Source organism: Pleurodeles waltl, chromosome 4_1 (assembly GCF_031143425.1).
Source record: "Pleurodeles waltl isolate 20211129_DDA chromosome 4_1, aPleWal1.hap1.20221129, whole genome shotgun sequence".
NCBI classification, from domain to species: Eukaryota; Metazoa; Chordata; class Amphibia; order Caudata; family Salamandridae; genus Pleurodeles; species Pleurodeles waltl.
Genome location: NC_090442.1, coordinates 668,146,083 through 668,171,542, shown reverse-complemented (window position 1 = coordinate 668,171,542; position 25,460 = coordinate 668,146,083).

The following is a 25,460-nucleotide window of genomic DNA, read 5'->3' as shown; positions in this document are numbered from 1 at the left end:
GGCCGCAATCAACTTGCATCCCCCACTGTCCAGACAGTGAACCCCCCATTAATTCCTCGATTCCGAATCATCACTACCATAAGGAAAGAAAATACAAATGTTACCCCCAGCTGAGGGGGTAGCACACCATCTGGACTGAGTGATGGGACCTAGGTCTCACAGAATCTAACAAACTGTAGAATGAGAGCACCAGAAAGCTGAGTGCTGTGTCGGTGTACCTCAAAAACATGGAATGCATTACTCATCATGAAGTGAACATGTGATTTATGTAGCATGCAGTACTGTGCTGTCGGTCTGTTCCATGAGTCTGTTAGAGAGATGGCATGCCATGTTTATAGGGTGGATGGAAGAAATGTGCAATAGCTTGAAACTAATATAATACTAGTGCACTTATTTTTCCCTATTGTGTCCAGGAACAAAATAAACTGGCACATTAGTGTAATTGGCATATGACAGTGACAAACACCAATGGAATGTTGGATGGTACTCCAGTCATGGCAGCTGAGGAGCAAATGTACTAAGACACACAGCAAAGGCAATTCAGAGTGGGCAAATGTCAAAACCCATGGCCAGGTGAAGAGAAAGCATTAAGTAGAGGCCAGAAAGCATAATGAAAGCTGTGTTATTATGCCATCAAGAAGTTGTCAGAGTGACGCACATATGAACAGGAGTTACAGCTCTAAAGCAAAGTGCCAGAATTGGTAACAGGAGACAACACTTAAAGTCAAGACCAGTCATGGTGATGCAGTATGCGATGAGGCAACAGTATTACAATACTTGAAAGTCCCCTTTCACATATGACTCTGCTTATATGCAGGACACAGAGGGACCCATTAAAGATATAGAAATGACAATGCGACTGTCAAAATATTGGCGATCACAAGGGTGAACGTGGAGTATGATGGGAACACTTGAAATACCTCTTATGCAGAGGTCAACAAATCTGAAATCACTATCCCCACCAGCAGGTCGTCCACCAGCATATACAGGCTCCGAAGTGGGGGCTTCTACATTTACAGCGGCAACTGACATAGGTGCTGGCAGTGCTACCAGCCACACTGAAGGTCTGGCATTGACTAGTCTACCCAAAATCAATAGAGGCAAAAATATAACAAAGCATCCAGCTTCCGTGGCCAGTATAGCCCCAACACTCATGGGCAGTAAAGCCCAGCTGCCATGGCTGGCAAAGTCCCAATATCCATGGCAAGTAAAGTTTCAGCGCTTACAGACGATAAAGCCTAACATCCAAAGCCATCCCAATGGCACCCTAACCAACATCAGTCATGCTGTAAAGGCAACACTACCACCAGCATTCTCACTAGGCGAACAGCCGCCACCCATATCAGCCAAACCACATCCATCATCTGCAGCCTTGGGCATTTGATCCGCAATTCTTGTCCAATCTGCACCGATGGTGAAACTTCTCCATGCCTGGTTGCATTACCTTATCCTCTGCACTGGATGCAGCTAAGTCTTCCGATCCCGTTATGGGTAACACCTCACTACACCGGATATGTTTTCGTATTAGCTCACCATTGACGTTTGGTATTTCTCGTGCCTATCTAGCATTCACTCCACATTCCTCAAGAGAATGAAATAGTGTGCGAGTCCACAAGCTGACATGGCTTCATCCTGTTTTTTCTCAGCACAACCTTACACCATCAAGCCTCTCCTGTATCTTCTCTCTCCCTTCTCTGTTTCCCCCTTTCTTTCTCTTGTGAGGCATTTGAGTCTGTGAATCCTTCAAAGAAACCTAAGAACATCTTGACTTCTCAGCAGGTCTACATCTTTGGCCAAAGTGTGACACCTCCTCTCTATCATTGAGCCATGCATTAAACCTGGATATCTGGCACACCAGTGTGTAAATCAAAGATCGGCATTGCTTACAATTTGGACATTTATAATGAACTTTATTTTGCTGTCTTGGTATACATGCCAATATATTTAAGCACAATTGATGGCCCATGGCACATTCGGAAATTATACATTGACATACAATGTATCTTTGACACCATTTGTGGTCTGTGAGTCATATAGGAAACAAAGGTGCTGAGGAGTCACATTAAGCAATGCATCAATAACCTGTTATAGTATTTTGCTGGAGGTTGGCTTTGTTCCACCAGGCACCATACCCACTGTGTGCTGACTGGAGACTCTTACCTTGAATTCCAGTGCAAGTATGTTCAGGATGGGGGGACGGGGTATATGGCAGTGTGTATGCCTATGGTGGGCTCTACAAAACTCAAAGTGATGCTAGGATGGACTGTAATGTGCACTTGTATGTTTTTACGACTTCAGTTGCTGTGAGGTTTAAGGTGCCTCACATAGTCCTTTCACTCCTTGCCCTTCTCCTGCATCTTTTGACACAGCAGAGCCTAGCTATTTACATTATGGCATGCCTTAGCAGCACAGGGATCTGGCTAAGTTCTATGAAGTGGACAAGTAGGGCTGTATGTGTGGACGTGTTCAGCAGTGTGTGTCTTTGAGTTTTATATGGAATGGTTGAGACACACTTGTTTTTGATAGAGGTGTGTCTCCATGCCGCTGTTTTTATTGTGCTATTTTTCACATTCTTTGGTTCCAGTATATATGTGTGCATGATATAGAATGTAAGGGGTGCCTTCTGCAAGTTACACATTAGGAGGCCTAACCAACATTAATGTAGGAAAAAAGACCAGAAATCTACAAGCATCCTTGGCCAGTAGAACTCCAACCTTTATAGCGGGAAAGGGCCCAGCACCCATTCTGATCCGTGTCCTGTGTGAAAAGTATTTAAAAAACATTTTACTAAATTTGTGAATATTGAATTCAGTATACAGTTTTATGTTACCTTAAGATATATGTTGACTTTTTTTCCAATATTCTGGAGTGTTTTCTTATTTTATTTTTCAAACTATGCTTTACAAACAAGCACTGGGAAAGCTAATAGCTACAAACTCGCTTTTTTTATTCAAGTCAAGGCATTTTTAGGGTCGAGCCTGGAAGCGCATGTGCTGGTGCATGTGTCTCGTATGCGAGACGCTGTTGTGATCAGTAAAGGGCTTGGAGTCCATCTGTCGCTCGCCATTTGTTGGTTTGCGTGGCACTCTTCCTTACAGCCTCGTAATTCATCAAGGCATGTCTGACATAATTTCTGTTTCTCTGTGTGGAGCAGCGATCAAGTACTAATTGATTTCAACTTAATTAGTGCCCGTCCGCAGCTCCCGATGTGGTCAAGGTACTATTTTGTTCTAACTTCCAGTGCCCCGCAAACAGAAGGCTTGTGACTGTCAAAAACGTGCCCAGCAGGACAAACAAAATTGCAGTTTTATTTTTAAAGCTAACTTTATTTTGTTAAGTTGTCTTTTCTCAGTTTCCACTCATGTTTTGTTTTTTTTTGCTCCTGGGAGCTGCTGTCAGAAGATGACAATTAACTTGTTCAAGATATACGAGACCTATTGGATTGCAAATGCTTTTTATTGAATGGGGCAAATGATTAGGAGGCTATTTATAGCCCACTGCTTTTATTGCAAGCAGTAAACCCCCACGTTGGTAATTACCACCTTCAAGAAAATTTGCATTTGGAGCAGTCATGATTGCATGACTCCTTGCGAAGGTGTCACTGTTGTCAGAGGCATGTGGCACCTGCCACACTGCATGCATCATTATCGTAAACCCAGAAGGAAAATATGAACCATAAGAATTATGGATTTCGTCACTTTTAGTCCTAACCTCAGATCCACTTTCTGGTGTCAGAATGGGACCTCTTGGATCCTCCAGTGTGTAAAGCAGCAACCATCATTGCCACTGACCATTACAAGTTTAAAACAGATGATAATCCACAGTGCAAAAGTGTTAGGCCAAGGATTGTTTTGAGTGATCCCTGTGGACATCTGGTCTGGGTGCAGGGCACAGCTGTGATGAGCTGAGGCTTGGCCTGTGGTGAGGCCCTGTGACTAGCTGACATACAGTGACAGGGGCACTGGTGCAACAAAGGGTCCCGCAGCCCCTGTGGTGCGGGGGGCCCAAGCTCCATGGGACCGCCTCAGCACAGCACCTGGCCTGAGTGGGTGCGGAGGGGGGACTCCCTCCATGTCTTTTGCAGAGGGGGGCCCTCTAGTTTTGTTATGCAACCGGATAAGGGCTATATCATGGCCAGTCCAGATGCCAACCCCTACACACAGGGGTGTTGGGCACACTATGTGTGACACAAGACTGACAGTAGTATATTTTAAAAAGAAAAGAGTTCCTGAAATTCTTGTGTTAGACTAGATATGCTGCTTGATCTGGGATGCTGTAAAATATTCTTTGCTCTCCTCTGTTTGGCTTTTTTTTTTATCCTTTTAGCGCTGCAACACTAGTTGTAGCCGTGGAATAGCTGCAGAAGCCACGTCACTGTTTCGGGCTACTCTTGCCTCTCTTTAGGTTTCTGGCTTACATATGTCCTTCCCACGCAACACATTAGAGAGCACACCCACGCATATCCAACACAGGACAGATATAGCACCTCGGTAGACATGAGTGTGTGCATGACAACATTCACCCATACAACCACCAAACACCATCAGTCAACAGTACCCGCCTACGCCACCATGTCCGAGAACACCTCAAAACCAGGAGATGAAGGAAGAAAATCCTGTGAAGCTATAGCAATGGCCGATTGAGCGCCATCTAATATGTATAAAATGGAATACCAAATTACAGATCTCAGCTTACCTATAGGGGAAAATTGTGCCTTGGTAGTCCCTTCCCAAGCTAAAAACTCCCATTTGGAGTGAAGCCATCACTATGCGCAGCAAAGTTTACTGCCAAAGAGTCAACGAAAATATGTATCCACTTTGGCCAACACAAACGAACGATGAGTCGTGGAAGACCATGAGAGACTTTAGTACGTTTTCCACAGTGAACGGTTGGAGTTACAGAGCTGCTCTTTGTTGTGCGGACCCAATATGACTTGATTTTGTCATATTCAGATTCAAATATAATTTATGCCAGTTTGGTGCCTGCAACACCCGTTTAATCTTCGAACTACTACTACTTCATGTGCAAATTTGACCCCATTTTAGACCCATACTTGTCAAAAAATACACATCCCAAGTCGCTCTTTAACTGTAAAGGGCACTATTGACTATTAATGTCCCATGTTTGCTCCCAAACTAATGCCTTTCACCAGCAGAGCCCTTGCTGCGAGCACATGCACCGACATATATGTAAAACCTTCTAGGATTATGCCTGGAAATCAGGGACGGCTGCAGGTTCCCAACAGTAATCTACAAATGTTTGGCGCATGTGTGGCACAGATTTACTCAATACTTGAATGAATTTACAAGTCGTTCCTGGCCATTGAAAGGTACTTATTGCCACTGTCCTTTTGCCTGCACCACTTCTTCGCTGCATTTCTGTCTGGGATGGATGCTCATTGTTCCTCAGGTCGTGATTTTAGATGCAGTGTTAAAGAACCTTCTCTCTGCTTAATTTTTGTATTTGTCCTTGTCAGGATGTTGTTATTCCATAATTTCCCGGATATGCTAATACTGTCCATACTTGAACATTCACTTGCTACTAGCACGCTGCAATTCCTTGCTGCCACTATCAAGGGTCCTCTGTCTTGTCCCTAATGTTCCAGGTGGTCAGCCCCTGCTACTAAAGGCCTCTGGTTATGTGCCAGCCCCCAGCCAACCAAACCAACTGCACACAATCTGGCTAGGCCCTCCCCCAACCCAATGCGCCAGCATGGTAGAGCCAGTTCTGGACGCAGGGCCAGTATGAACCCCCATTTCATAGTGCTCACTGTTTGCGGTCTTTGACCTTAAATACTCGCCCAGTGAGTTTTCTTAATAAATTAAAAAAGAATTCTAGGAACTAAAAAAATGCAATTTACAAAACATTTACAGACCCAATCTTGGGGACACCAACCCGGAACAGGGTCTGTGAACCTCAGCCACAAACCATTTGGCAACAAATGGCTTTTTATTTTTAGGGTGAGTGTCTGACCTATCGGTGCCACTAAGTACTCGGTTTGGGGTTTTAGGATGCTCCTCCTGCTTCCTTACATCCCCAACACGTTTTACAGGATGCAGGCCATTACTGGCAGGGGAATAAACAACATTGCCAGTTCTCGGGCTACGGTGCTGGAGTAAAGTATAGTACCGGTGAAATTCTCTTCCACCTAAGGGCAGGTGAAGGAAAGAACTATCCTCCCGGGAGTTAGGCAAGGACAAACTATCTAATACCGGAGCAATTGTTAGCTGTCCTTGTGAAAATCATAAAAAATAAAATATAATAACCCTTTTAATTACAACCCCATCCTTGTGCCAGGTGGGTGGGACTAGGGAAACCTCTTTAATACTTAGGCAAACCAGGTGGACCGAAGGAAAGAATTTCCCTTCCTTGGGCAAGACTTGGAGGGGGTCCTAAAGGGGCTGTGCCCAAAGGAAGTCTCTCCCCACTCCTCAAAGCTGGGAGAAATTAGTTTTACAGCCTTACCATGAAGCAAGGCGAGGATAGATTTGCAACACCCACTCATACTGGTGAGTCTAAGGATGATGTGGGCTTCTTTTTCATTTTTCGTCTTTCCCCAGTCTGTGATACAGGCTGGGGAGAGAGGTACTTATGTGTACAGACGAAAGGCCCAGCTGCTTAGCTTTAATTCAGCATCATCTCACAGCTATGCTTTTGAATATTTGGGTTCATCAGGTTTATTTTATGAAATGGGTTCTTTTATCTTCAAGAAAATCATCATCTGTATCAATTTTCACTCCTAGCTTGTGTTCCATTTCTGAAGAAGTCCTTTGTCTCTTGAAATTATATGTTCGGGGTGAGGTACATGAGATGAAATGCAGGAAACAAAATGGCTGACATCTGAAAATATTTCCGAAGAATTAGAGTCAATCACATTCCGTATGTCTACAAAGCAAAAGCAGATGGATCTGCTGAGAGTCACAGTCCTTCCGCCATCTCTGTGACAAGAAGTTTCATTAAGTTAGAAGGTTAGACTACTTTTAGATCCTCTTTTTGATTGTGCGACTGCTCTTTCCTTCTGAATCTGGACTGGTTCCACTTTTAAGGAAATGAGCGATAATCACTGCTAAAAAAAACAAATCAAATTCAGGCTCAAGGAATCTGCCAACTATTGCCCAATATCACACTTGACTTTTTTCACTAAAATTCTGGAAAGTTTTGTCAACATTCAGCTATCTCAAATATCCAGGTATCTAAATTCGTTGAAGCTAGCAATATTATTGATGGCAATCAATCAGATGTGTCTCCTATAGTACTGAAAATGTTTTGGTCTGAGCAGCAGAACATATTTTTTAAGATTCTGGCTAACAATTTTTCCTGCTGCTTTAAGTTTTCTATACTTTGCCACTGCCCTTGACAGTGTCCCAATCTTTGCTTATTCAACGCCTTTGAGACATTAGTGTCAAAAACAGCACTGTTCCTACCTGGTTTAATTTATTTTTACCGGACCATTTATCGAGTAGGTGACTCTGACACATATTGTCTCAAGATTAAAAAAATGTTACTCCATGGGTATTAGCGATATTGAGGTACTCGAAATTAAAACGATCAAGGAGGTCTATGCTGACATCTCTCTTGGCCTATTGTGAGTGTGAAAATTGAGTGCTTTTGTTGCTCTTGTTCTCCTTGGTAGGTCAGTTCTGCTGTCAATGGGGGAGTACATTTTGAGAGGGTAGGGATCAGCATCATTGGCTACCTGGAGCCTGCTGTAACCTCTGTAAACAAGTCGATATTAGTCATATTACTCCCTAGGTTAAGCTGGGAGAGGATGTAGTGTTATGGCTAAAGCTGTCAACTTTGGAACTAGTTCAAGTCTCAGCATCGGTTCATCATCTTGTGATTCTGGGAAATCACTTAATTTCTTCATATTTTAAAAATTAATGTGTCCTTGTGTAATGTAATTGGTGTATATGTAGAGTGCTCAAATACCTTCAGGGTTGAGCTTAACGAATAAAAAACTGCAAAATAAAAGCTATCCAGAAATAATACCATTGAGCAGTATCATTGTTCCTGAGGTGCCCAAAACTCTAATGGATTTCTAGAAAAATGGATTCCTATAGTGGAACAAGCTTCCTGTCAACTTAAATGAAGTCCTCATAGGGAATTTATGCTTTCTACTGCATATTATCCCTAAATCAAATAATTAGTAGAGAGGTGCAATTGGCTGTCAAGAATATGATTAGTGCTTTGGAATTACAACTATGGATTAAGTGGAGCATCCTCTTATCCAGCATTTTTTGCACATATTAGGACATGCCACAGAAGGGCATGGGTTTTAGATGATTAAGGGCCTGATTTAGGTCTTGCTGGTGTTACCGCCAAGCCGTGTCAAAGGCGGACCTCAAAAGACATTTTAACCACGCCCACCTCATGCCAATCACTTTCACTCGTTTGTGGGTTTGCCTTTAAAAAAATCCATTGATGTCATTGGTAAATGCTTTACACTTGTCCCACCATGGACGGTTTTGTTACCGCCTTGCAGACTGACCCTGTTACATGTGTTGTGGCATTACTGTCAATAGGTTTTACAGTGGGCAGACTACTTTTTTTTTCTTTTGGCACTCTCCTTCACGATCATGCCCATTTCAGCCATGGCGCTTTGAAGTTGCAAAAAGCGCAGACTCGACCGGCGAGATTGGTCCACTTTGCATGACCACCAGTTAAGTCACACTGCTTCCTTTCTCTTTCCTTTGCCGCCATGGTGACGGCAGAGCCGAAATGCTTCGGTGTGTTTCTTTTGCCTCAAACGTAATCCCCAACTTCCCTTTCTGCTGCTCACGTTCTTTACTGTGGCCTTCAGAACATTTTGGCCACTACAAATCAACATCAATTTAATCCTCTTGTAATTCTAAAACAGCGCTCCCCACTTGTTTTATTACGCTTGTGGTTCTTGCTTCACGGCCTCCACACTTCCTATTTTCTGACCCCGAAAACACATTTACCACTGCACTTTAAATTGTTTCTCTTAAGCCTGGGTGCTGCAACCAGGGATAACACAAAATCTTCCATTGATTTGTTTCTTTATATCTACTGCCACCTACTAGCAGACCTGCAAAAGACAAGAGTGGCAATTATTTTCAAACGTAAAAAATATGAATACCTTTTCTAGTTCTGGTGTGTGTTTGCATTGTATTCTTCATTGTAATTTTGCTGGTCTTTCAAAAGGTGTAGGTCGGTCGGTCCTTGAGAACTACTTTACTTTTTTGTGCCTTATACTAATTAAAACAAAACAGACTTAAAAGATGTAATGATCCCATTTATTCCTTATTGGAAGTCCGACGTTTTGGCATAACAGTAAAAAGTTAATTGACATGTCAGCAAGTATAATTTTTTTTAGTAAGATAGTTTTGGCTAAACATTTCAGAATTTAAAAATTATTTATAAGGTAATTGCTTCATAAATTACTTTTAAAAGTGCTTTTGGTGTTTATCCTGGTTTCCGGTTACCTTCCTTCATCTTGGAACGCTGGTGCCCAACAGCAGTGAGTTTTTTGCATCAGTGTCACAGTTACTCTATCATTCATGTGCAGTTGATGGTGGAGGTTTATTATTTTTTTTTTTGTTCACTTCTATTTTAAATAGTGGCGGCAGAGCCATGGTGTAGCTTTTTATTTGTTTATCATCTTGTGAGGTAATACTCTGGTGTGAACAGTGATGTGGCTTACATAAGGACGTTTATTGAGGGTCCAACGGCTGCCATGGCAAGTTCACTTTATGGTTTCTTTGCAGTTGCATGGCACTGCTTTAATTTTTAGTTACAAGAACTGCTGGTGGTGACAAACAAAGTTGGGAGATCAGGTTTATAGTGCACCTTAGATAGACAGAGGAAGAAGATAAATGGAAGTGCTTTAGTTATATGCAGGGCCACTGGAATTACATGGTAGGAAAAGACCAACTTATGAGGCAGGGCTGACCAATTTATGTGGCAAGAAAAGTCCAGTTATGCATTTACAATACCAATAGCTCAAACTCAATCAAATGCGAGACCTATTGCATTGTAAACGCTTGTTAGATGTCACAGTTCTACAAGCAGACTGACTGGCGATGGATTGCTGATGGAAGGAGACTGCAGTAGATCTTAATGGACTTTGTACAATGGCAGGGGCTATGGAAGAGAGGTAAGTGACACACACACTGTCCCTTAGCCAAATGTGTAACCCTGCACTACACACTACACAACACACCACAAACACACAATAACACATTACTATTCAAACACAACACAACTCATACATGCAGAAAACATACATTGGCATACATCCATAACACAACATGCACACACCATTTACACTGCACCCACACATGACACAACCAACACAACTATGCACTCGTCTACATACCTACACACATAAGCACAACCACACACAGCAGAACAACGACCTACACACAACAACACTCACCTGAATATGTCACACACAGCACAACATACACAGCAACATCTGTCTCACATGGAAGTGACATACATACAGACACAACCACACCTCCCACTTCAGCTCCCTCCATCTCAAACAGACAATACACACACACACACATTCATGTACTGACTCACAAACACAAATGATAACACAAACCTACTCATAAAGGTCCACTCACACATGGACACCGATGTCCAGTGTGAGTGGACCGTCATTGTGGTATCATCATTCATTTTGCAATGAATGATGACACCACAATGACAGTTGTGTATGTGTGTGACATGCGTGTTGTGCCAGTGTGTACACAGCAGTGTGTGACACAATTGCTTCACCGACATATGTATGTCACAGTGATTACAAAAATTACTGTGACATGTATATGCCTGCAGTGGCCCGACCTCCCATGCAGTGCCCACCCACGATACCCTAGCAATGTTGCATCGCTACCCTTTAGTTCGGCAACAGGGGTGTTGTGTTTTCTCTATAGGTCAGTGACAGGAGCGATGATGACGCTGTCCAGTCGTGCCCAGTCAAAGACGCCTGTGGAATGTGGAAAAGAGGTGAGTTTTCACACCTTCCCTCCCACCCCAACAATCCACCAACTCAAACATGGAGATCAGAATGCCACTCTTTTCTTGGCAGTAAACACATCCAAATCTGCACGGCAGGAATGATGTCTGAGGTTCCACTGTCAGCCACTTTTCCCTCACCCGCCGTCGACATAGGCAGTGTTTCTTGGTGGAGCCGGTGGTTCAAATGCAAGCTTTTGTCTAGGGACTGCCAACATCTGAATATGGCTAGGGCTGGACATTCACGGCTGCGAACTGGTTTTCTGTTGAAATGCCCATGGCATGACCATTATCGCCAGTGGCATAAGCAAACTTGAGGGGAGCCCCTGCAAAATACATGAAGGGGGCCTCCCACACAGGGCCAGCTTTAGTGATGGTGGTGCCAGGTGTGTCAGTCTTTTTTGGCACCCCCATGACTTCCTTCTCCACGAATTCCCTCTCTACAACTCTCCAACCATGCCCCTCACCTCTCCATAGCCCCTCTCTGACAGATATTTCTTTTGTGAAGCATTACTTATAGTTCACTCAAGCGTTTGTGATCTACATGGTACACTTTCTTTGCAGCAGGCACATTATCCCTCTGAGCTACTTTATAATAAGTAAAAACTGCTGATAAAATTCAAATCTCTCACCAGCAGTAATATTAACCACCAGAGTTATATTGACATTTTTATTGTTGCCTGAAAACTGTTTGATGCACAAGCCAGTTTTCATGCTTCTAATGTGTAGGATCATGCCTCTGAATGATGGAATGTTGTGAGGGTGGGATCTTGGGATGCTGGGATTCTAGGAGGAGAAGAGAGGGAGAAGCAGAGAGGAGCAGAGCGAAGGTGGAGGCTTGAAATGTCGCTGGGGGTTATATGGATTGTTGTACTTTCTTCTTTCAAATAAAAGGTGAAGAACTGAACCAGGACCACCGTGTGATTCCTACATAAACTGGCGACGAGGATTATTCTGAGCAGGGGGCAGAAAATACTTATAACCCCCAACCCCTGGATATCAACAAACAATTTTAACCAAGCAAGATTTTCCATTTGGTGGCAGAAAGAAAATAAGTGATTGAACTTAAACAAGAAACTGCGGCAAGTATCTTCATCTTGCAAGTACGTTTTATTCTTGTCAATTAGAGCGGCAAAAGTTGAAAGAATACGGATTCAATATCGGAAACCGGAGGTTTTCTAACATTCACAAAACTGTTTACACACACAGTTACTCTTGTGTGTTCAAAATGAACTTGATTTACTTGGAAATCATAGCGGCTGTTACACGCCTGTAAACATTCGAAATATACGGACGTTATTTCTGTACCACGTTGCCTTGTAGGCTTTGATTATTTTCAAAGCCTTCGCGCGGCACAGCGAGCAGCGCGCGTGTTGCATACACGCGCATCAAGCCGCACAAACTGAACACGCGCCGCTTGTGCATGTACAAGTAATCAATCCAGTTACTTGTGCGCGTGCCGCTTGCGCATCGGAACTAACTTTTTATCTATCAACTAAGGAAACAAAACTATATTTACCTTCCTATCTTCGAAGTGCTACGACCATTCTGCTCACTGGTTATTCTCCTCTTATTCCTGACTTCTGCCACTCCTTTAAAAAAAAAAACACAAAAAAAATGACGCAAAACTGTAGAAGGACTACGCCGATTGGATGAAATAAAAAGGTGAAAACTATAGAAGGACTACTGGATACTAGATAGAGGAAAGAGGAAGGAAAACGGTAGAAACAACAAAAGGACTATTGAGGAAATTCTACAATCAAGAAGCAGAGTCATTTCATTGAACCAAACCTTTGTTGTTTTAAATTGTTATTTTAGATTGTTACTTTAATTTCTTACTTTAATTTATTATTTTAGTATATTATTGTAGTTTGTTATTTTTCTTCTCACAGAATGGCAGAACAAAATATGTCTTCACCACTGTGTTTCATGCCAGTACCTGGTGAACCGTTAATATCGTGGAAACGATGGAGGAATATATTTTCCACATATTTGTTAGCCATTGCGGGAGATAGATGTACCCCTGTAAGGAAACAAGCAATATTGCTTCACCATCTTGGAGCGGAAGATAGAAGAATTTATGATGACCTACCTGAAATACCTTTAGGTACTGGTGATGGTCTACCTACTAATGGATACGAAATGTCATTGCTGATGTTAGAGAAACCTTTCACTCCCAAACTAAACACGGTATTTGAGCATCATAAATTCTTCTCCTGTGTTCAAGGCCAGGATGAAGATATTATGTCATTTGTAGCAACTCTGAGAGGATTGGCAGTCACATGTGACTTTCGTGATTTGTCTGATTCCTTGATTCGTGACCAGATAGTGCGTTGCACAAATAATAAGAAAGTGAAAGAAAAGTTATTATCGATGGACCCTACGCTGGAGGAAAGCATACAAGTAGCCAGGAGTATGGAACACACGGCTACCTGGATGAAGAAGATATAAAAGTCCAGCGCACAAATAAGAGATGTTGATGAGAAATCGACAATACAAGTGAAGGAAGTAAAAATAAAGAAACAGGGATGGTCAGCTGACAATGTAGAAAAGAAAATAGGCGAGAGGAGGAATTTGAACATGATATGTTTTAGATGTGGGTGTTCAGGTCACATTGCATCTAGTCCTAAGTGTACTACACAAAACCTAGTATGTAGATCCTGTGGGAGGAAGGGCCATTTGGCTAAAGTATGCAGATCTAAAGGGAAGACGTCAAATAGTGTGAAATCTATAGACAATTTAGATGATGATCACCAAGAGATTGTATTACCCATCCATGAGATTGACAAAACCAACCAATCAGTGGTAGAACCTGAATGTGTGGGAAGGTGGAAGAATGAAAGCTCTTACAAGTTAGAAAAACCACATTGCCATGTGCTTATGGATTCTGTAATGGTGAAAGTGTTAGTAGATTCTGGTAGTCTATTCACGTTGATTTCAAGGGAGACCTTTGAAGGTACACTAAGAAAAAGGGTTGATGATTTATTGAAAACTGATGTGAGAGCAGTTGGTTATGGAGGCAGGAGAATAGAAATAGTTGGAATGGAATGGATAGATATTGTGTTTGAAGGCAATGGAGTCGATGTTAAGGTTTATGTCATGAATGAAGGGTTAGATCTCCTAGGATGGAGAAATCAGAAAGATTTGAATATTGTGCTCGACCCAAATGCTGCAAATCCAGTCATGGTTATGGAACAAGCTGCCAACGTAGATGATTTGGTCCCCAGTGAACAGTGGTCTGAAGACTTAGGCGGTCATTCTGACCGCGGCGGGCGGCGGTTGCCGCCTGCCATGCGGTCACCGCCGAATGACCGCCCCGCGGTCAAAAGACCGCAGCGGCCATTCCAACTTTCCCGCTGGGCCGGCGGGCGACTGCCAAAAGGCCGCCCACCGGCCCAACGGGAAAGCCCCTGCAACGAGGAAGCCGGCTCCAAATGGAGCCGGCGGAGTTGCAGGGGTGCGACGGGTGCAGTGGCACCCGTCGCGATTTTCACTGTCTGCTAAGCAGACAGTGAAAATCTTTGTGGGGCCCTGTTAGGGGGCCCTTGCACTGCCCATGCCTGTGGCATGGGCAGTGCAGGCCCCCCCCCCACGACACCCTTTCCCGCCAGCCTGGTTCTGGTGGTGAAAACCGCCAGAAACAGGCTGGCGGGAAGGGGGTCGGAATCCCCATGGCGGCGCTGCAAGCAGCGCCGCCATGGAGGATTCCCTGGGCCACGGGAAAACCGGCGGGAAACCGCTGGTTCCCCTTTTCTGACCGCGGCTTTACCGCCGCGGTCAGAATAGCCCAGGAAGCACCGCCAGCCTGTTGGCGGTGCTTCCGCTGCCCTCCGCCCTGGCGGTCATTGACCGCCAGGGTTGGAATGAGGGCCTTAATGTCTAGGTTTTCGAAAGTTTTTACTGACAAGCTTGGGAAGTTAAGAGGATTTACGCATCGTATAATCTTGAAAAGCAATGCGTTCCCAATAGTACATAAGGTGAGACTGGTCCCGTTTTTAATGAGAGAACCATTACGACGCGAATTAGATAAGCTTCTTCAACAAAAAATAATAGAGCTTATCGAGTCGTCTGAATGGTTGGCACCAATAGTTCTTGCACCCAAGGATGGGAACAAGGTCCGGTTGTGCATTGATTTAAGAGACCTTAACAAGAATATTTGGGTGGATAGACAGCCTCTGCCGAATATTAACGAGATGTTGAGTGTAATGAGTGGTGGAAAGGTATTTAGTGTGCTGGACATGTCAGCTGCATATCACCAGGTCAATTTGCATCCAGAATCTAGACCTCTGACTTTTTTTGTAACACCTCTTTGGGCATATAGGTATTGTAGGATGCCTTTCGGCTTAGCATCAGTTTTTCAGGGAATAATGCAAAACATTTGTAGGAACCTAGATAATGTCCTATGCTTCCAGGATGATATAATTGTAATAGGAAACTCATTAGAACATCATGATGAGTTACTACTGGTAGTATTGAAGAGGATAGAAGATCATGGCTTGATGGTTAAAAAAGAGAAATGCCAACTAAGAAAAAGTTGTGTGAACTACTTAGGACATGAGATTTCGGCTGAAGGCATTAAACCGAAGAAAAGTATAGTGGAGGCAATTAGAGATGCCCTGTATCCTACCAGTAAAGATCAGTTGAAGTCATTTTTAGGGCTTTCGGAATATTGCTCAAAATTTGTATGCAATTTTGCGAAACTTGTAGAACCCATGAGGATTTTATTAAAGAAAGGAGCGATGTTTGAATGGAATGAGGATTGTGAAAAGGCGTTTGAGTAGATTAAGGTGTCCATTGCCAAAGCTCCAACTCTAGGTCACTTTAATGTTACGAAAAAGACAATTATATTTACTGATGCCAGTAACGTAGGCCTAGAGCAGTACTCATTCAGATGGTGAATGGTGCTGAAAAAATTATTGGCTTTGCCTCACGCAGATTGCAAGGAGCGGAACGGACCTATTCCGCCATAGAAAAAGAGGCATTGGCTTGCTGTTGGGGGATAAACCATTTCAAGTACTATTTGTGGGGGCTACCCTTCATATTAAGAACTGATCACAAACCTTTGTTGCAGATTTTTAAGTGAGATCGAGGGTTGGAACGTAGTTTAAATCCCTGCATTTCCAGGTGGTTATTGTCTGTTATAGAGTACAATTTTATGGTAGAATATGTGAAGGGAAAGAAGAATGTGATTGCAGATTGCCTGTCACGACTACCTATTGAAGAACGTGGAAATGGAAAAGGAAGTGATGAAATGTGTAGCGTGTAGTTAGAAGCATTCCTGATTGATGGAGAACTAGCTCTAAGTAAGGAGGAATGGGATGAAGCTGTAAAAGATGACTTAGAATACAATAAGTTAAAATAACTTGTGATGGATCAGAATTTTGGCATACTGGAGGATGACTTGAAGAAATTTTTAGCAGTAAAAGATGAACTAAGTATACAGGGAGAAAAGGTTTTGAGAAGAAATAGAATAGTCCCACCAATGAAATTGAGGAAAAGATTGGTAGGAATTGTTCACGAAGGACACTGGGTAAAAGTTCAACTAAAAGAAGGTTGCAGCAATTTTACTGGTGGCCCGGGATGGACAGGGATGTGGAGAGAGTGGTAGAAGAGTGCCAGGCTTGTAGGAACAGTGAAAAGTCGAAAACAGTGAGGGAACCTCCCTTAGGCAAGTGCAATTTCCCAAAGCATCGTGGGAGAAGCTAGTTTTTCATTTAGTGGGGCCAATAGATAGGTTAGGACAAGGTAGTCGCTTTATCATGGTTCTTGTGGATTATTACAGTAAATGGTTCCGTATTAGATGCACTGAACAAATTACTACGAACAAAGTAATTGAATTTCTTAGAGACTCATTTTTGGAGGAAGGGATTCCAAAAATTTTGGTTACGGACAACGGTGTACAATTAGTTTCAGCTGCCATGACCAAATTTCTCAATGGGCTTAGGATAAAACATGAGAAAGTTGTGTTATTTTGGCCTCAAGCTAATGGTCTAGTAGAAAGAGTGAACAGAATTGTAGTGGAAAATATTCAGTTGTCCTTGGCGAATGGGTTGAATTGGAGACAAGAGTTGAACAAAATGTTATGGGCGCATAGGATAACACCTCATTCTGTGACAGGCGTGTCACCTTTCATTGCTCTTAGAGGGAGAGAGCCGGGTACTAAGGAATCGCCTTGGTGGATCAGTGAGAAAAGACAAGTAGGTGCTAATCAGGAGAAGTTGCAGGCAAGGGTCATGTATTTTCAGAAGAAGAATAAGATGAGTTATGACAAAAGGAAGGGTGTTAAATTTGCTGAAGTGAAATGTGGAGATCTCGTGGTGGTTAAGAAGGTAGGAATTGTAAGAAAAGGTGACAGCAAATTTCACGCACCACAAAAAGTAATTTCTGTAAAGAATTCAGTAGTCAAGTTGGAAGACGGTAGGGAATGGAGTAGAGGAAATTTGTGCATAATTAAACAGAAGTAGTGACTGATAGTCATACATATTCCTTCTACTGTACATACCAAGCTAGAATGATGAGCATCTTGTGGTGTGTTGGTTGTGAAAATCATACATTGTCATATGTTTAGGAATGTATTGTTTAGGAATGTATTGTTTATGAGTGTATTATACGCTAATTCTTGTTTTCCATTCTTTTTCATTTAATTAAATTTTTCCTTCTTTTTAATTATTGTAATTATTAAATTATAATTATAATTATTGTAATTCATAAGGGGGAAGATGTGTAGGATCATGCCTCTGAATGATGGAATGTTGTGAGGGTGGAATTTTGGGGTGCTGGGATTCTAGGAGGAGAAGAGAGGGAGAAGCAGAGAGGAGCAGAGCGAAGGTGGAGGCTTGAAATGTTGCTGGGGGTTATATGGATTGTTGTACTTTCTTCTTTCAAATAAAAGGCGAAGAACTGAAACAGGACACCGTGTGATTGCTACATAAACCCATAAGTTATTTAGCACAGCATCCACACCAAAGTCAGTGCACTGGACTTATCACCGTAAAGCTGGTCCTGCCCCCATGCCCTGGACCCTGTGAAGTGTCCTCAGCGAAGGGGCCTGTGCAAAATGCCTGGGGACGCCTTGGTGCTGGAGGTCCCCCACACCATGGGGCTGCAAAGGCTATTGTTACGCTACTGGTTGCTGCCAAGATCTAAATCAGGCCCTAAGTTTCTATATGGGCACCGTCTCAGTAGACCTCTTACTTTGGTCATGGAGTGTTAGGAAGGATGCTCAAAGTTCATCCACACATGCTGGACCTTTGGAAGAAGCTGACTCTGCTTATGCACAAGGAGAAGAGACATTTTCCACACCTGCCAAGAGCGACTGAAGAACTATTGTAAACAGAAGGCAATGCTGGCTGTTTAACAAAAAGGACATAGCTACTGATTATGAAGTCTGTGAGCCCAAACGTTCCCGAAGACAAGTATAGCAGATCCTTCACTATTCCGAAAATGATCAAAGAGTTCAACTGCAATGTTTGTTTGGACTCTAGCTGGGAACCTCACCAGGGCTGGGAATCCCACCAGGTTTACAATGTAAACATTATGAAGCACAGGGCTTTAAGTGGCCGGGATCCTACTGGGTCTGGCACCACCAGTAATTCAAAAGGGCAATTGAAATGGATTCCTTTCGGAATCTATGTTTAGCCCCATAATTTACCCAATGGAAAAATGAATACTGCAGCAGGTGGTACAAAAAAGGAAACATTTCCTTGAGTGACTGACAGGCAGTTGCATGGCTCACTGCTGCAGTGGCCGGACCTCGATCTAAGAGAATTAACAATAGAAAGGGAAAAAGGGAAGGCTCGAGATTTTTTCTTTTCTGTTCTTGTCAAACATAAAGATCATCTTTACCTCCAGGACTGTGCTTTCCATACAGGACTGGAGAACCGTCTTCTTTTGCTTCTGTATCATCACGGTTTTCAGTGCGTATATCATTTACTGTGCACACTCCAATAACTGTGAAGCCTTCTTGCAGTCCAACTGAAGTATATATTATTGAGGGTTGCTGGTGTAATCTCTCTATGGGCTTTAACCCCACCCATTAGTTTGGTTGGTTTGTGGGTCTGCCTTTTACGATTCACTTCATTTCATTAGTGGAAGGCATGCATACGTTATGCCTTTTCAGGTGTTTAGCCCGCCCGAGCGCACCAACCAACTACTGAAAACATACGAGGCTCCACGTTTTCTGTAAGGTTTCTGGACTACTTTTTCTCTTTATTTCACAGCCAGCGTGATCTCGCTGGGCAGTAATCAAGCACTTTGCATGACATCAACCTTGTTATATAACTAACTGCACTTTTGCCGGTTACATGGCTAATTGTACTTTTGCCGGTTACATGGATAATTGCACTTCTGCTGATGCGTTTCACTGCGAGCCAACGTCTGTTTCCTTTTGTGTGTCTCCATCATGCTTCATGGTGGCCATGGGCTCGCTTATGTGAAACTGTTTTACTTTTCAGTTTATGTGGCAAGAAAAGTCTGGTTAGGACTTTAAAATGCAAATAGCTCTAACTCGAGCAAACACGAGACCCGATGCATTGCAAATGCTTGTTTTGTTTTGCAGCTGCAGGAAGCAAGTGGTCCTGTGCCCGTTTTTTGGCACTGCATTGAGTGTGAAGGGAAATAACATATTTATGAAAGAAAGAACTTTGTCAAACCAGTAACACTGGGCAGAATGTATCTTTTATTGGTGCAGCAGATGCAGTGGCACCAGGACCCAGAGGCCTGAAGAACTCACTGGACCATGATTATTGTTGTATTTTATAATTCAAACTGCAGCCTGGGGCCCATTTCCTCCCCTGCACTAGGAACCAAGGCACACAGGCTACACTTTTGACAATGGGCCCAACCCAGAGATGCAATAAAAGAATTCAATGCAATTTTGTTTGTTTTTATGATTTCTCCTACCACAATCGGTAGAAGCACCACAGTTGAGTCTCAAAAGGCAAAAGCAAAATGTGCATCTGAATCTTTCCCACATAAGACAGGCACTTGCCCCCTCCGATCCTTGGCCAGATTTTTTACAACTTTGTCTTAGTGTGTTCAGATTCTGGACTGCGCCATGGTGTCCTTCCACCATCAGGCGGCTCTGCTAGCATGCTTACTGTATAATTTGTGAGTCAAATGATTCTAGATTCACTTGATTTAGGTCACACCCATATTGGCATAAACTAAGCACCTTTTAATGGACTCTGGTTCATGCCTCTTTAGCCATGCCACATTTACAGAGAACCCATTTTTTTAATCCCACTCAAAAGCCCTGCTGAAGCTATACCACTACAGAGTGGATATGGACACAATTAATGTAATCAAAGAAAGAGGACAATGAGCCATATACCTTTTTTAAAGCATGGGCATAGTGGGCAATTGCCCACATTCATCTTTGTCTACTTTATTTGTCTATCTAAACCTCTCTACCTATCTTTCCCTCTGGCTCTGTCTCTCTACCCGGAGTTGTCTTAAGGATTTTATGAGGCAAGAGCAATTTTAACCTTTTGATGTAATGTTGTTAATATTTGACACATAATTTAACACTGTTTGGCATTATGTGGGTTTGAATTAGCTGGAAATGGATAATAAAAAGTAAAATGTATTCTGTTATGGGCTCCTAAAATTTGTCTTACCCAGGGCCTCGAAATCCTTAAGATGAAACTGCCTGTGGAAGGACGTACCATTTTTCTAGACTTTAGAAATCTCAAATAGAAAGCATTGTAGAGCTGTGCTGACAATCCTTTTAGGCTTGTTCTCACTGGCCCCAGGACTGACGCTGGTGTATAGATATGAAACTATGTTGGGGTCAGTTTGCCTGTTAAGGGCATGGTGCATGGTATATAGAAGGTGAGATAAGGTTGAAGATTGCATCAAAGCAGAAGTGGTTAACAGTTGAACATGGTGGTAGAGACAGCATTGAATTTAATGGTAAGTCCAGAAGTGTTGCTTCATAGAGATAGGTGCCAAAGACTTAAACCAGAGTTAGTAAAATTACCAACTGTAACCACCACCATTTTGTTAAGAACTACGGGGTCACATAGCCTTTACTGACTACCATGGCCTCAAACAAGACATCACGCATTTCCCTAACACAGGTAGACATTGACATTGTGTGTACGTTATTATATTTATTGTAGAAAAGATTGCCATGTTCAATTGGTCCTTTTCCTAATAAGGAGAAGCAGTAATGTGAGAGTAAACACAACTGGAGACTAAGGGCCTCATTACGAGTTTGGTGGCCCCGTGACTGGCATGTTGGTGGTGGCAATCCGACCGCCAACAGGCTGGCAGAGCGGACCACCAAATATGAGTTTGGCCGTGGTGCACACAGAAGACTGCCAGCAGGCCGCCGGCACTGCCAGGCAGGGCAGACTACAGCGGTCGTCTGGAGGCACAAACAGTCCGGCATAGACCATGTTTCCGCTCTAGGTATTAGGAGGTTGCACACTGCCAAAGTGACCCACGCGGTCTAACCACCATGGAGCACCAGGTGGAAATGAACAGTGTAAAAGGAGACACTCACCTCCAAAAAGCCATACACATCCAGAGGCATCATGGAAGCAGAAGTAGACGTCATCCCACTGCTCCTGCTTGCCGAAAGACAACAGAATTGTCAGCGTTGAGAACGACAACAACCGTAAGTCCACACACTCACCTGTTACATATGTGAAATGTATTAATTTGTACAGTTACATACCATAACATAGGGAGGGGGTGCGAAGGGATGCACACACACGTAACAGCATAGCGACACACACTCAAATTGATCCTCAGTGACACCCACACATTCACATCCCGCACACTTCAGCCAGCACACATACACCCCACACATCAATATGACACATTTACGCATGGCAACAGAGCACAGGTCCAGGAACACAGATTCCCATACAACATCAAACTTGTAACAACAACATAACAACTGCACAACTACAAAAACATGTCACATACTCACACTGGCCAGGGACTGGACGCACATACAGTATACGTGAACATCCATGTGTGATGGAACTCACACAACACCATCATACAACCCAGCAATCGATACACACATCACACACAGAGCACATCTAACCTATCATGCCATGCACAATACACGCAGACATAAACTGTTATAACACAAAAAGTAACACATCAAAACAAGACAAGCACAGCAGCAATGGGAGCAGCAAAACGATATATGGAAGGAGGCCGTACTGAGACACATCTCATGTTGAACAAAGCCCACAAAAACATGCTCACAAGAACAGACCCCATTCAGATCTCATGGATAAGAAATACCAACAACAAATGTAATGCACAGTCACGCATGTGAGTGAAGCACAAGGCTACAAAGCATACACTACTCCGAACACCATACAAGACACCAACCAGCTCTGAGGGACACACACCCAAATAGTCACATGCACTCAAAAGCAAAGCACACTTGCACAACTCAACACGCTCCATGTCTGCAATGACCAAACTCCACAACACACACCACAAGTGCACATTAGCCATATCAGGGGACAAGGAATACACCATACAGGACCACATCGCACATCACTACAACAAACACATATCACTACAAATACAACACAATACCATGACACCATAATTTCAGCTATATACACATAACAATCACACAACACACACCCTCTCCCTGGGGGACAACAGCACTGCAAACAACCTCACATACTGCTCAAACAATACATGAAGCAGCAAACAGCACACACAACAAAATACTGGCACACAAACAATGTCAGCCTGGAACAACTCAAACCAAGGAAAGGAAATGCAGGACAAAGATGGAACCATAAAACCAACAACTGGTTGGCGGTAATATATTGTTTGTTACAAAATAAATGCAAGTATAGGGCCATTGGCCAGTCCATAATTATAAATATTATCACCAAAGGCACAAAATTGTGCCCCAACTTGACTTTTGACTGCCATGTAACCTTCACAGGTAGAGGCATCAAGGGGGCAGGTACCTCAGGGAGCATTGAGGGGCCGGGATGGGAGGTTGGGCTTCGGCTTCGGCTTGGGAGGGATTGGTTTTGGCTTAGGTTTGGGAGGGGTGGACCTCTTCTTGGCAGGAGGAAGGGCACTGGTGCTGCCAGGTGGGGTACAGGAGGCCTTGGAGGGGGAAGGGATGGCCTTGTGGAAGGAAACAGATCTTTTGTGGTTGTCACAGCAGTGGGAAGAGTAGGGAAAAGGTCAAGCTTAGAAAGGAACACTTATTTAGACACACAGGATAGTCATCAGAAGGGGTTTGGGTGTGGAGGGTGAGGGAGTGAGTGTGGTTGTCTGATGTTTAGGTGTGGATGTATTGGGTGAGTGTTTGTGGGAGGTGTGCTTGTGTGTGGTGGGTGTCTGTTGGGTGGGTGAGTTAGGGTCTTTATGTGTCTTGGGCTGAGGAGGGTGGAGGTGCTCAGGGATGCCATGGTGGGTGGGTGACTGTCTGTTGGGGTGGTGACTGCAGGTATAGTGGATGTGCTTCATGTGGGCATGTCAGTGGTTGTGGTGTCTGCGTGTGTGGTGACTGGGGTAGATGTCTGAGGGTCTGCTGAGGTGCTGTCTGCGGGTACGATAGGTGTGGTGGCTGGATCAGTGAATGCTGATGTGGTGTCTGGAGGTGTGCCAGGTGTTGTGTCTGTGATGCTGGGGGTGGTAGGGTGTCAGGGCAAGTCATGATTGATGCTGTGTCTGCAGGTCGATGTTGTTTGTGCGCGTGCCGGTGGTGTGTCTTGTGGTGCTTATGTTTGTCTGTGCTTCCCTTGGATGTTGAGATGGATGCATGCCTGTCTGTTTGTGTGCTTTGGCTGGGTCAGGAAGGGGAGATTTGGACGGGGAAGAGGAAGGTGGAGTGGGGGCGGTAGACAAGGAGTGACTGGCTGCCTTCATTGTGGAGGCCAGAGCCTGAAGTGATCTCTGTAGGCCAAAGATTACACCGTGAATGTCCTAGAGGAACGCATTGCTCTGTTGGATCTGGTTTGCCAGTACCTGGATGGAATTTACAAAGACCGTCTGACCCACAGAGATAGACCTTAGAAGGGCAATAGCCTCCTCACTGAGGGCAGCTGGGATAACAGGGGCAGGGGAAGGGGCAGAGCTGCCTGCGGCAAAGGAAATGCCCACCCTCTTGAGTGAGCGGGCACAGCTAACTGGGTGGAGAGCAACATGGAAGGTGGTGATACAATGGGGGGTGGTGGTCAAAGGTGGTACAGGGGTGGTCCCCGATGGGTCCGCCACCATTAGGGAGTGGCCACTGGAGGAAGAATATGTGGATGAAGATGTTGATCTGGTCTCCCCCGTGGCTCTCCCCTCACCCTCCGGGCCACTGGGTCCCTCGCTGTCAGTGGTCTTGTGACCTGAGGTCCTGTGACCAGACGCTTCCCCACTTGGCACATACCAGTCTCCTTAGCCTGCCGGTGCTGATGCTGCCAAAAAAAGTGAAAAGTAAGGTTATGACCTCAACATGAAGGCAGTGCAATAACAAACCAGAGAGGCAAAAAAAAACATCATTTCAACTGACCACCCACATGCAGTGACAGCAAAGTGCCACCATCATGTGCCAAAACAAAAACATGCATGCCATCTGGATTTCCAAATTAAACACATTATCAATTTCTGGTGTTACATAACTACAATGGATTGGATGAAGTCTACCTAATATACCAAACACACGACATTAGGTAACCACTCCACAGCAAACTTGTGCAAAATCCAGCACATCACATGGAACCAGTAGACAAACTAAGGATCATTCTGTAAGGTACCCTAACTATTACACTGGCACATACCCATACACACATCTAAATTGCACTGATATGATATCTCATGGACAACTGATGGTGCTAAAGAAAGGCAATCAACAATGCTTAAATCATGCCATGCCTGGATTAGGTGACATGGAAACATCAATTTCACTAGGGACACAACAACGTACAGCCTCACAAGTCACACCTTACCAAAATGAGTCAAGGCTGGTATTTGCAAGGCCCATACAGATGTGGCACACATCTGAAGTTTCAACAAACTACATGGAAGCCAGGTCCCATAGCTTATGAAGAGATGTCTCCTGAATACACACATGAATGGTCTAGTAAGGCCCAGAATAGGTCCCTCAAAGTTTTCCCACGCATGTCCATCTGTACTTCTCAGTGTATCTCTAGTAGATAACTGTACCATGAAGGAACGAGGGACACAGACCTTGAAATTACTATCAGGAGGACACCATATAGTTTTACAATTATAAACAACATCACCACCCACATCACAGACACGATTAGCATGGCATCTGTCTGTGGGGTATCCCTGACCCAATACACATGTAATGCTGATATCACTACAAGTCAATCCAAGATGCATCCATACAGTCAGGGCAGAATTCCCAAACAACACACAGGTTCTGGGGACCCACAAACCTCATACCACATCAAGGTTACTGTTAGAAATGGGGTCTTTGGTTGGCAGTCAGGTTTCCCCCTGTCCAAGCAAGGACCCTCACT